The sequence below is a fragment of the Vombatus ursinus genome, unplaced genomic scaffold, assembly GCF_900497805.2.
Source record: "Vombatus ursinus unplaced genomic scaffold, bare-nosed wombat genome assembly UNPS02014832.1, whole genome shotgun sequence".
NCBI lineage: Eukaryota > Metazoa > Chordata > Mammalia > Diprotodontia > Vombatidae > Vombatus > Vombatus ursinus.
The window spans coordinates 54,277,413-54,285,779 of NW_020954610.1; positions in this window are offsets into that span (position 1 = coordinate 54,277,413).

Below are 8,367 nucleotides of genomic sequence, written 5' to 3' on the forward strand. Positions count from 1 at the left end.
AGAAGAAGAAGAAGAAGAAGAAGAAGAAGAAGAAGAAGAAGAAGAAGGACTGGAATTCAAATCCACTTACTAGTTCAAAGATACTAGCTGTGTAACCCTGGGCAAATCATTTAATACTGTCTATAAAATGAGGATAATAATAGCACCTACTTCCTGTGGTTGTTGTGAGGACAAAATGATGTAAAATACTTTGCATACCTTAAAATGCTATATAGCTGCTAGTTTTTATTATTAGTTTAGTGTTCCTTATACTATACCACACTTTAAATATTTAACGATTACGACATGGGCAGAGAAGGAGTTATCACTATTACCTTTGGTAAAGTCCTTAAGCTCTTTATGCCTCCATAATTTCCAATATACTGTTAGAAGAAGGACATTTGCTTCCATGAATAATGCTAAAGAACAGAAAGATATGGTCAGCCTTATGCATTGGCAAATCAGGCAGCCGCCTATACCTGGTGTGTCTTGAGGGATGAAGAAATGTCTCCCAAATTCTTTTCTCATAATACCTACCACTGGGTCTGAAATCCTCAGATAATGCTCACTTCCTCTAAGGCTTTGAAGGTCCTGTTAAAATGTATTTGTTACCTGGGAAAATTATATATTGTTACTCCTTAGAATGGATGTTCCTGGAGGGCAGGAAGTTTCATTTTTATCTTTGTATCTCCCAGTGCCAAACAGTCAATCACACATAGTACATATTTAAGGCTTATTGAATAACCGATTAGTACTCAATGACACCTTAGTAAGAATTAGATGGGGAGGCAGCTAAGTGGTGCAGTGGATAGAGCACTGGCCCTGGAGTCAGGAGGACTTGAGTTCAAATCTTGCCTCAGATATTTACTAGTTATGTGACCCTGAGCAAGTTACTTAACCCTGATTGCCTCCAAAAAAAATAAAGTTGAGGAAACTGAGATGGAGATTGACTGCTAAAATTACATAGGTAGTTAGTGGTGGAGTTAGAACATAGATTTCTTGATGCTGAACTCCATTGCTCTTTCCAGTGAACCACCAGATTCTTCTCATCTTACCACTGACTTCCTCTCCAAATCCTTATGATGGAAAGTGCCTTGGTGAACAGTCCCTTAGCCTGCTACCATGTCTTTTTATACTAACTCAGTATAAGTTGTAAGATCTAAGCTATAAGATCTTTCAGCATTGTAGCTCATTAGATTTTCCTTTTTAATCACTACACAGCACAAGCCCCTCAGTCACACATGGGCTACCTTCCCCTCCTTACCACCTTTTACCCTGTGGCCCTGAGAATCAACCTTGGGGTTTTGTTTTGGGTCATTTTTCTTTGTCCTTTTCAATTCCAGGCATAGGCGGTGGAATCCCCACTAGCCCCAGATTTGAGTCATGGTGACCTTGGAGGCAGGATTCAAGGCCAGATGTGAAGCCAGCCAGACCAACAGGGAAGCCCTGAGAAGCCAGGATGCCTGGGACTCATACCATATTCTCAAAGGAGACTTGTTTGTAGCTTGGAACTGTGCTATATAGAAACTAAACTAAACTGTGAACATAATCCCCTTTTTCTCCTCAGAATATGAAGTGGTATAGGGGTGATTATGCTCCCAGATTTGGGGAAGGGTGACTCAGCACAGCACAAGGGAGGAAGTGACATGTCTGATCTTCTTCCCAACCTGAAAGCATTTGAGCACATCAAACAACCCTATATTTGCAGGTTATTAAGTGCTGCCTGTAAATAAATTGTTCACTCACTAATGATGTTTTTAAATTGCTTCTCTTCTGGATGTCTAGTATCTCTGTCCTCAGTTTCTTCAGCTTTAAAATAGAGCTGGTTAGGCTAGATAATCTTGCAAGTTTTCTCCCATTGTTAACAAGTCTAGGCATTTAAATAAACTTATTTAGGCTTTCTAATTTTGTCCATCTTAGCCTTGGTTCCTTGACAAAAAGCACATAGGGCTAAGGTAACTATTTCCAGTCACTTGCCAATTATCTTCATGGAGAAAGGCTTGTATTTAATCAGACTGCCATTACAAGGATTGTCTTTAGGACTACCACTTTTTTTTTTTTTTTTGGGTGAGGCAATTGGGGTTAAGTGACTTGCCCAGGGTCACACAGCTAGCAAGTGTTATGCATCTGAGGTCACATTTGAACTCAGGTCCTCCTGACTCCAGGGCTGGTGCTCTATCCACTGTACCACCTAGCTGCCCCAGGACTACCACTTTTAAAGGGCTGCTAGATAGCAATGGATAGAGCACTGGGCCAAGAGTCAGGAAGACCTGGATTAAAATCTAACCTCAGACATTTGCTAGCTATATGACCCTGGGCAAGTCACTTAACCCTGTTCACCTCAGTTTCCTCATCTGTAAAATGAGTTGAAGGAAATGGCAAACTACTCCAGTATCTTTGCCAAGAGAACCCCAAATGAAGATTTGAACACAACTCAACAACATTTTTTTCTATGATCAAGTTATTGGTTTAACTAAAATCAGGTTCTGTACTTGATATTTTGAATTGGAGGTATTTCATACCTTCTGAGATACATAAAACTAGAAGGTAGAAAATGATTTTAAAAGAGGAAACCCACATGGATAGAGAGATAGAGTTTATGGAGATGGTTGTCACAAGGTAGGGAAGAGCATGGTGTAATGCAAAGGAGAGCTCTAGGTTCAAATTTCCCTGTTATTTTTACTAGTTTTGTGATCATGGGCAGATCAGGTAACATATCTGGGCCTCTTTCCTTATATTCTCTGCACCTGGAGTCAGAAACAACTGATTTTGAATGCTGCCTCAGATACTTATTAGCTGCGTGATCCTGGGCAAGTTACTTCCTCATCTGTACGATGGAGATAATAACATCACCCACTTCACAGAGTTGTTGGGAGGATCAAATAGGCAAAATGTAAAGCACTTTGCAAACCTTAGTGTTAGTATTGTTAGTAATACAGCCACAGTGCTGCCATTTTGCTGTTCCACGCTCAATGTGTCGTCACCTGTCTCTGTGGCTTTGCCCTGGCTATCCCATATATCTGAAATGTTTTCCTCACTCACTTGTGCCTCTGAGAATCTTGGGCCTTCTTTGTCTCTTACCTGGACTACTGTAGGAGCTTTCAAAATGGCCTACATCCTTCCAGTCTTTCCCCTTCCAATCCATCCTTCATACATCTAAGGATACATGAATATACTTATACATCTAAGGATACATCCTCATACATCATTATTTTTTATACATCTAAGGACAAATTAATATCCTTAGAACACAAATCTGAGCCTCAGACTCATAACATTCACTAGCAGTGTGACTCTGAGCAAATCACTTAACCCCAATTGCCTCAGCAAAAAAAAAAAAAAAAAAAAAAAAACCACAAATCTGACCAAGTTACTTTCTTACTCAAAAATAATCAGTGGCTCTCTATTGTCCTTAGGATAAATTACAAAAAACTCAGACTGGCATTTGTAGTTCTCTATATTCTGGTTCCTATTTAGCTTTCCAGTCTTATTGCATATTACTCCTCTTTTCCCCCACTAGCTTTTTTATTTTTTGTTCCTATCAAACTGACTGGCTAGTTATTTTTCTAACACAAAATTCTATCCCCTGCCTCCAAGACTCATCTCAAATGCAACTTTCTGCAAGAGGTCTTTACCAATCTCCCCAGCTGCTTTTGCCCTCTTCTAAGACAAGGATTCTTCATTTTTTTTTTTTTTTGGTGTCATGAAACCTTTGGCAGTCTGGGGAAGCCTATGGACTCCTCAGAATAATGTTTTTAAATAGATAAAATAAAATACAAAGTATTACAAACAGTACCAATTATATTGAAATAGTTATAAAAATATTTTTAAAAGAAGCAAGTTTACAGACCCCAGTTTAAGAATCTATTTTGTATGTGCCTGTTTATATATGTGTCTGCTCCCTTAGAATGTAAGTTCTTTGACGACAAAGACCGTTTTTAAATTTTCTTTGTGTCCTCAGCATTAGCAAAGTGACTAATACATCATAAGGACTTAATAAATGCTTGTTCATTGATTTAAAGGAACAAAATTTGTCCTTTATCAGCAATGTTGCTATGTGTTAGGGGATAAAAACCAAATTCTTTAGAATATATGGGTTCCAAAGAGAGGTTAGGGGTGGGGCAGGGACAAGGTTTATAAAAGTATTGACCACCATTTCTCATCCCTTAACAATCTTGTTCATGGAGATTTTATTTCAATGTTATTGTACAGTTCCCAGGGGTGTTACTGGCAGATGTTTAGCAATGAGTTCTGCCAGAAAAATGTATGCAGGACACACTGCTAGGTTGAATCTGCATTAACATTTTCTCCATCACTTTCTTAAGTCTAGACAATCAACAAAACAATAAATTCAGCCTAGACTAGTAGCATTCGCTGATTTCCAAGGTAAATGCTCACATGGCAAATTGAACAATTGTGAGGGGTAGGGGTTCGCACCAGCAGACCCCTGGGTAGCTCCCAACTACTGAGTAGTCACACACCTTAGATTCAAGATTTCCCTCTAGGAGATAGTTATTCAAACCTCCCTTCTTCAGTGTACTCTTAATTGACAGGGGTATGATTCATGATGGTGGGGGAAACAATTAGCTAACCACTCAATGGTTTAAGGGAATTGAATTTTCTCCTGGGTGACTCTCCAGGAGGTGTTTATTTTTCATAGGATAAGAGGCTGCAAATTAATATAAGGATCCTAAGACTTAGAGCTGGAGGGGACTCTAGAGGTCAGGAAGTCCAACCCACTCACCTTACAGATGAGGAAACTGAGGCACAGTGAGCTTGTGACTTGCTCAGGGCTACACATTTAGTATATGACAGATAGAATTCAAACCGAGGTCCTCTGACCCTAAGTCCAGCTCTCTTCTCAAAGCACTGCTCTGCCTCCATGCAGCATTTTACTTCTAATAGTGGTGGTACAGAGGATCAGCCAGTTGGAAGTCATACACTAGAATGGCTGTATTGATTACATGTTAGTACTCTGTAAGCTTGTTTAATGTTGTAAAGATGAAGGCCAAATTTGCTATGCTATTCCCATCTATTTTCAAACAAGCATAAAGCAAATTGAAATATGAAGCAAGTAGGTGGTACAGTGGTCAGCCTTAGTTTTTTTTTATCTGTAAAATGGAGATAATAATAGCCCTACCTCACAGGGTTGTTGTGGGGGATCAGTGAGGCAATATGTGTAAAGGACTATATAAATGTTAGCTATTATGATGTTTAAAAATATTCTCTTTAGTCACCCTTAATCCCCAATTTATGGGCCTACACAGTATATAGATACACACACAGTACATGTATGTATACACGTGTGTACACACCTACATATATCTAAACATGCATACACATATGTAGATATATGTATATATTCATACATACAAATACATACACAGTTCTAGAATCCTCCCATGTTATGCTACATTTTGGTTTCAACCAGGAGAACTAAGCAGAATTTTCTATAATACTAGGGACTATTAGTGAAGTGCCAATTCTTTCTCTACCTTCTAGAACTATTCCTCCGAATTTAACTGTTCCAAATCTTTGTTTTGGTGATCAAAGTTGATAGATAAAGAGTCATATTAACGAAAACAACAACATAAACCTTTAGAAAATTTCTTTTCCATGCCAGTCTAGAGGGACAGAAATTTGGTACTTCTCAAAATTATTTGTATACTTAAACTAAATTTAAAGCCTTTCCTTAAATGTTTTATGGTATTTTTTGGGTGGTAGTGATAATTTAAATTCAACTTCTTTTATAAGATTGCCTGTCATGATACAGAAAACTTTGATTAATTGCAATTATTGCAGGCCATCCCGTCTTTAAACTTTCCCATTTCTATCAAGGGAAACACCATCCTTCAATTTACCCAAGTTCACAACTTTGGAGTCATCCTTAATTCTTCCCTCTCCATCAATCTCTATATCCCATCAGTTGCCAAATGACTCTACTTCCAAAACATCTCTTGCATCCATCCTCTTATCTTTACTTGCACAAACTCTACCTTATCTTGGGCCTTCATTATCTTTCACCTGGACTATTGCAATAGCTTTCAAATTGGCCTCCCTCCTTCTAGTCATTCCCTTTCCAATCCATCCTTCACACATTTGCTCAATTAATAGCCTTAGAACACAGATCTGACCATCTCAGTTCCTCACTCAAAAATGTTCAGTGGCTCTCTATTGCCCTTAGGAGAAAATTAAAAAACCTCAGCTTGACATTTGTGGTCTTCTACAGCCTGGTTCTTCACTTACCTTTCTAGTTTTATTGCAATGATCCCCCCTTTTCAATACTCTGTTCCTGCAAAACAGGACAGTTAGCTAGTCCCTTAGCACGATATGCCATCTCCTGGCTTTGCATAAGTGGTACTGCATTTCTGGAATAGATTGGAATCCTTACCTTCCTTCAAGACACAACTCAGTTGTCAGCTCTACAGTGAAGTCTTTCCTCTTCTCCCTGTTTAGTGCTCTAGCCTTTTAAAAATTACCTTGTACACACATATCTGTAGACATGCTATATATGCTGTATTCCACTTCCCTCCCCAATAGAATAAAAGTTCCATGAAGGTAAGGACTATTTTCATTTTTAATCCTCAGCACCTGGCATGGAGCAGGGACTTAATGTTTGTTGACTTGAGTTCAATTGCTTCTGATTCTTCCTTATCCAGTCTATTCAAATGATATTAAAAATCATTACTATATAGTTTTTTTTAAATTTTTTCAATTAACAAGCATTTATTTTTCTCCCTCCCACCTCCCCATCATCCATTGAAAAGGAAACATAAAACCTATGCATAGTCAAGCAAAACAAATTACTACCTAGGCCATGTTTAAAAATGTAGTGCTACAGAGTTTTGATTTCTGCTTTATAGTATAATTTGAAGTCTGGAAGTGTTATCTCCCCTACACCCTTAGTTCTTTTTCATTGTTTCCCTTGTGATTCTAGATCTTTTGTACTTCCAAATAAATATTATTGGTCAGGCTCTGTAAAATATCCTATTGATAGTTTGAAATAGCATTAAATCTGCAAATTAATTTAGGTAGTATTTTCATTTTTATTATATTATCATGGTCCAGACACAAGTGCTGCATATCCTTCAAGTTAAGGAGCTTTTTATTTCTTTAAGGAACACTTTGTAATTCAATATAATTATAGAATTGAAATGAATTGCAATGCTTAAGGAATGGGGGAAAGAAAAAGAGCAGAAGGATGGAGAGAGAAGAAGGTTGTGTTAATTGAATTTATACTTGTATGATCATCTTCACAGGGTTCCATAAGGAAAAATGAGAATATAATGCATATGAAAGCACCATATGATACAACACTTCAAGAGAACTGTGATTTCTCTGGATAACTTCCTTTACCAATATACAGCACAATTTGTCTTCATCTTAGGACATGGCTTTGAGTTGCTCTGACTAAAAATATTACTTCATGGTCAATTGCTTTAATATTTGAGGTTGGTTCTTTGAAGGCAGTATGCTGCTAGTTCCATACTTATGGGCATTACAGTTTGGTAGGACCACCTGTCAGAATTTGAGCTCAAAGGCTGTATGAAACCACCTTCGTGCCAAGATAAGGCATGGAAGACTACATTATAAACAAAAGTTATGACATAGTGGACTGGGTTGATGATTCCTAGAAACTTTAAAAGTTGGCTTTTTGATAAATCCTTGATGCAAAGTTTATCCTTCTTATAATCTGTCTCTCTCTCCTAAAAACACACTCTATGGTGGGGGTTGAAGGTCTGGGTGGGGAAGTGAATATAGGTAGCTGAAATCTGGTCAAAGTTTTGCTATATGAAAAACTGAAACTGAAATAGGAAATTCAACCTTGCAAATCTGCAGGCTCAAATAAAAAAAACTTTAATTTATGTTCTTGATTTATAAGGCAAGCACTAGTCCTTGTAACCTGCTATTTTACCTGTCTGCACTGAGAAAAAAAGCAATGTGTAACATTTCATGTATCATTAACAATACTGGTCAAATTCATTCCTTGTTTTGAAAGCTGTTTTTAAGAAAGAACTGCTACAGATTAATGCCACAGTGAATTCCCAGTAAATTATACATGGCCCTACCTTCCCAGAGCTGCATTTTCTACCTTGATTTTTGATAAGACATTTCAAATTCACAGATCCTAAAAACTAAAACCTTCAGATCCAAGCTCCATTATTTTAGTACCTTCTTCAATACATGCTACAGCAGATTGATGAAACTCCATCTTTTCACATATAACATTCTGAAATGTTAGAATATACTACAAAATGAGCCACTGGCCCAATTAATTATCACAACATTCAGAAGGTCTGGATATTTTAAAATATTGGTGCAAAGCAGCTTAAGCTCCATTAAACTGAGGAATCCAGAATTAAGCTGTAAAGCAGAGTGATAACATCA